Source organism: Sapajus apella, unplaced genomic scaffold, assembly GCF_009761245.1.
Source record: "Sapajus apella isolate SASKATOON/1434 unplaced genomic scaffold, GSC_monkey_1.0 scaffold27, whole genome shotgun sequence".
NCBI classification, from domain to species: domain Eukaryota; kingdom Metazoa; phylum Chordata; class Mammalia; order Primates; family Cebidae; genus Sapajus; species Sapajus apella.
Window position 1 is genome coordinate 5,913,616 of NW_022436967.1, and position 5,847 is coordinate 5,919,462.

Sequence of the window (5,847 nt, forward strand, 5' to 3'; positions counted from 1 at the left end):
TAAATACCTTTTATTATTTTGAGATACATTCCATTGATACCCAGTTTATTGAGAGTTTTTAGCATAAAACGCTATTGAATTTTGTCGAACCCCTTCTCTGTATCTATTGAGATAATCGTGTGTTTTTTGTCTTTGGTTCTGTCTATGTGGTAAATTACATTTATAGACTTGTGTATGTTGAATCAGCCTTGCATCCCCAGGATGAAGCCTACTTGATCATGATGGATAAGCTTTTTGATGTGCTCTTTCAATGGGTTTGCCAGTATTTTATTGAAAATTTTTGCATCTATGATCATGGTGGATATTGGCCTTAAGTTTTCTTTTCTTGTTGAGTCTCTGCTGGGTTTTGGTATGAGGATGATATTAGTCTCATAAAATGATTTGGGAAGGATTCCCTCTTTTTGGATTGTTTGGAATAGTTTCAGATGAAGTGATACCAATTCCTCTTTGTATGTCTGGTAGAATTCAGCTGTGAACTTGTCTGGACCTGGGATTTTTTGGGTTGGTACGCTATTAATTGTTGCCTGAACTTTAGACCTTGTTATTGGTCTATTCAGGGTTTTGACTTCTTTCTGGTTTAGGCTTGGGAGGGTGCAAGTGTCCAGAATTTATCCATTTCTTCCAGGTTTACTGGTTTATGTGCATAGAGTTGTTCGTAGTAATCTCTGATGGTAGTTTGTATTTCTGTGGAATTGGTGGTGATATGCCCTTTTTTGTTTTTTATTGCATCTATTTGATTCTTCTCTCTTTTCTTTTTTATTAATCTGGCTAGTGGTCTGTCTATTTTGTTGATCTTTAAAAAAAAAAAACAGCTCCTGGATTTATTGATTTTTTGAAGAGTTTTTTGTGTTTCTATCTCCTTCAGCTCTGCTCTGATCTTAGTATTTCTTGTCTTCTGCTGGCTTTTGAGGGTTTTTTTGATCTTGCTCCTCTAGTTCTTTCAATTTTGATGATAGGGTGTCTATTTTAGATCTTTCCTTGCTTCTCATGTGGGTGTTTATTGCTATAAATTTCCCTCTAGACACTGCTTTAAATGTGCCCCAGAGATTCTGGTACGTTGTGTCTTCGTTCTCATTAATTTTTAAGAACATTTTTATTTCTGCCTTTATTTCACTGTTTATCCAATCAACATTCAAAAGCCATGAAGTTGTTCAGTTTCCATGAAGTTGTGTAGCTCTGAGTTAGTTTCTTAATCCTGAGTTCTAATTTGATTGCACTCTTGTGTGACACAGTTTGTTATGATTTCCGTTCTTTTGCATTTGCTGAGGAGTGATTTACTTCCAATTATGTGGTCAATTTTAGAGTAGGTGTGATGTGGTCCTGAGAAGAATGTATATCCTGTGTATTTGGGGCGGACAGTTCTGTAAATATCTATTAGGTTTGCTTGGTCCAGATCTGAGTTCAAGTCCAAGATATCCTTGTTAATTTTCTGTCTCATTGATCTGTCTAATATAGACAGTGGAATGTTAAAATCTCCACTATTATTTTGTGGGAGTCTAAGTCTCTTTGTAGGTCATTAAGAACTTGCTTTATGTATCTGGGTACTTTTATATTGGGTGCATATATATTTAGGATAGTTAGCTCTTCTTGTTGCATTGATCCTTTTACCATTATGTAATGCCCTTCTTTGTCTCTTTTGATCTTTGTTGGTTTAAAATTTATTTTATTAGACTAGGATTGCAACCCCTGCTTTTTTTTTTTTCTCTCCATTTGCTTGGTAAATCTTCCTCCATCCCTTTATTTTGAGCCTATGTGTATCCTTGCATGTGAGATGGGTTTCCTGGATACAGCACACCAATGGGTTTTGGCTTTTTATCCAATTTGCCAGTCTGTGTCTTTTGATTGGGACATTTAGCCCATTTACATTTAAGGTTAATATTGTTACGTGTGAATTTGATCCTGCCATTTTGATGCTAGCTGGTTGTTTAGCCCCTTAATTGATGCAGTTTCTTCATTGTGTCAATGCTCTTTACCAGTTGGTGCATTTTTGGAGTGGCTGGTACTGGTTGTTCCTTTCTATGTTTAGTGCTTCTTTCAGGAGGTCTTGTAAGGCAGGGCTAGTGGTGATGGAATCTGAGCAATTGCTTGTTCATAAAGGATTTTATTTCTCCTTCACTTATGAATCTTAGTTTGGCTGGATATTAAATTCTAGGTTGATAGTTCTTTTCTTTAAGGATGTTGAATATTGGCCCCCACTCTCTTCTGTCTTGTAGGGCTTCTGCCCTTAGCATTTTTTTCTTCATTTCAACCCTGGTGAATCTGAGGATTATGTGCCTCAGGGTTGCTCTTCCTGAGGAATATCTTTGTGGTATTCTCTGTATTTCCCGTATTTAAATGGTGACCTGCCTTGCTAGGTTGGGGCAGTTCTTCTGGATAACATCCTGAAGAGTGTTTCCAGCTTGGATTCATTCTCTCTGTCACGTTCAGGGACACCTATCAAACATAGATTAGGTCTTCACATAATCTCATATTTCTTGGAGGCTTTGTTCATTTCTTTTTACTCTTTTTTCTCTAATCTCACCTTTTCTCTAATCTTGCCTTCTCGTTTTATCTCATTGAGTTGATCTTCAATCTCTGACATCCTTTCTTCTGCTTGTATTCAAAGTTTTGATTCAGTTATTGAAACTTTTGTATGCTTTATGAAGTTCTCGTGTTGTGGTTTTCAGGTACATCAATTCCTTTATATTTTTCTCTAAGCTGTTTATTCTTGTTAGCATTTCAACAAACCTTTTTTCAATGTTCTTAGTTTATTTGCATTCATTTAGAACATGTTCTTCTGGTTCAGAGAAGTTTGTTATTATCGACTTTCTGAAGCCTGTTTCTCTCAATTCATCAGACTCCTTCTCCATCCAGACTTGTTACCTTGCTGGTGAGGGGTTATGATTCCTTGGAGGAGGAGAGGAGTTCTGGTTTTTCATCCTTTTTGCACTGGTAACCTCTATATATTTTAAATGGTGTGTGGAGTCCATTTACATTCAGGGTTACTTTTGATATGTGAGATTTTGACCCTGTCATCATGTTAACTAATTGTTATGGAAACTTGATTGTATAGCTCCTTTATAGTGCCTGTGTGCTATATGCCACAGTGTGTTTTTTGGGATAAGTAGGTGTCATTCTTTTGATTTCATGTTTAACACTCACTTAAGAACCTCTTGTATGGCTGGACTACTTGAAACAAATTTCCTTAGTCTTTGTGTATCTGAGGATTTCATCTCTCCTTCATTTATGAAGCTTAGTTTGGTGGGATATAAAATTCTTGGTTAGTATTTGTTTTCTTTAAAGATGCTAAAAATAGGTCCTCCATCTCCTCTGGCTTGTAAGGTTTCTTCTGAGAGGTCTTCTGCTAGGCTAATGGAATTCTGTAAGCAATTTGACCCTTCTCTTTAGCTGCCTTTAATTTTTTTTCTTTTTCATTAACCTTGATGAATCTGGTGACTATGGGCCTTGGGGATTCTTGTCTTGTATAGTATCTCACAAAGCATCTTCATATGTCTATATTTCTTAAATTTGAATGTCAACCTCTCTAGCAATATTAGAGAAATCTTGTAGACAATATTCTTAAATATATTTCCCAACTTGTTTATTCTCTCTCAGGAATACCAATGAGTCATGGATTTTGTCTCTCTACATAATCCTATATTTCTCAGAGGTTTTGTTCATTGTTTTAAATTATTTTTTCTTTTGTCTGACTGAGCTGATTTGTAGAACTAGCCTTTTAGCTCTGAGATTCTTTCCTCAGATTGGTCAATTCCGATGTTAATACTTACAATTGTATTACAAAATTCCCATAGTGAATTTTTTAGTTCTAGAAATTCAGTTTGATTCTTTACTTAAATGGCTATTTCATCTTTTTGTTCTTGTATCATTTTACCAGATTCCTTAGTTGTGTTACAACTTCCTCCTAAAACTCCATGGGCTTCTTTTCCATGCAGATTTCGAATTCTATGTCTGTCACTTCAAATATTTCAAACTGATTGAGAACCATGGCTGGAGAGCTAGTGAACCTGTTTGAAAGTAGGAGACACTCTGGCTTTTTAAATTTCCCGAGTTGTTACACTGATTCTTTCTCATCTGAGAGGATTGGTGTTCTTTTAACTGTGGTATAAGTTGAGAATAGTCAGTTACCTTCATTTCTAGATATTTTCAAAGGTCCAGGGCGCTAGACAGGGTCTTTATGGCTAAATTCTTGCTCTTGATTTGACAGGGAGGTATATTAGAAAAATACTTTTGGTCTTATAGTTTAGGCTGCAATTCAGTAAATGGTGCAATTGTGTTCTGCAGTGCAAGGGGCAGAGAAGTGACTCCATTATTTGGCCCTCTCCTCAGCTTTGAAGCAACCCCATCTTATCACTGGCACTGCACCCACATTTCTTTTATTAGGATTTCCAGGCTGTGAGGCTCCCCAGGCAGAGGCCATGGCAGGGAAATAGACCACACCCTTTCAAAGACTGCTCTGTGGAGAAAGGCATACCCCACTTCCACTCCAGCCTACAAACCCACACATCTCACCTGTATCATTGCTGTGAGACTGTGGGCTTCTCTCCCGCTCAAGTGCTGGCCATAGATCTCAGATAGGCCCTGCTAAGTTACATGCTGCAGCCCTGAGGACCCAGGATCAGCTGGCAGCTCTGTCCTTTGGACCCTCTGAGTGAGGTTCTGGGTGTGATTGATTATCTGAAGTGCTCCCAGGCTGCCAGGAACATAATCAGGTGTATCAAAGCACCCAGGCTAGACAGTGGAGGCTGCACTGTGCCCATGGTCTTTCAGGGAGGTCATACAGGTGCTGTGGGAGGGCCAGAAAAACAGTTGTGCCCTAGTCCCTTGGGTATGTTGGCTCCACATTCTCTTTTCCCAGTGGTCAGCTTGGATTGGAAATTACTGGAGGGAGATAAGGAGCCCCAGGTGTTGAAAGCCTATGGCCACATTCCATCAGAGCTACACCATGCACAAAGACCCCTGGTTCCACAACAGCTAAAACCCTGTCTCTGTCTACTCTCTGGAGAGATCCCTCTGTCAGCTCAAACGTCCATGGAAGACCTGGGACCACCGTCAGCCAGGATCCCAGAGGTTTGTGGGGAAGGTGGACAGTCCCACACTCCCTTTACTCACCCACTTCCCAGGAGCCATCTGGGGCCAGGAGCTAGTTCCTACATTTGGTTACTCCACGGAGGGTTCCCAGCCTCCTCCTTCCTTGGTCTCATTGTCTGCATCACATCTCCATCCATGATCGGTGTTTTCTCTCCAAAGATCTGTCCAAATTACGATGGTTTACTCAAAACCTTGGTCTGACTCCATGGAAGTGACATTTCCTGGCCGTTTCTAGTTGGCTGTCTTATCCTTCCCACGGAAAAAAAACCCTAAACACATTTTATATATAATGACACATACTAGATTAACTAAAAATTCTGACAACACCAGGTATTTGCAAAGATGTGAAGTAATTCTTATACAGTGCTGGTGGAAAATTTTGTTGGTGTCTTCTCAAGCTGGGCTTCTCTGATACAGTATATTATTGTCATAAGGAGAACACAAGGGACTGCAATTCCAAATTGACTAATTATCAATTGTCAGCATCTCTGTTAAGGAGAATTCAAAACCTATCAAACTTGGAGCATTCACGGCTGTGATACTTGAGTATGTATTCCAAAACTGAGAAATTTGGCCTTAACAAGAAGTGTAAGGAAAGTAATATGGATTAAAGCCAAACCTACCATTTTCCACCAAGTTTAGACATTTTGTGTAACTTGCCTTTTCTACAAAAGGCATCATTTTGATTGTGAGCTATGTAAAGGGAATGATCCAGACCTATGAAGTCCACTCTCTGATGATTTTAAGTGACAGCCCTTT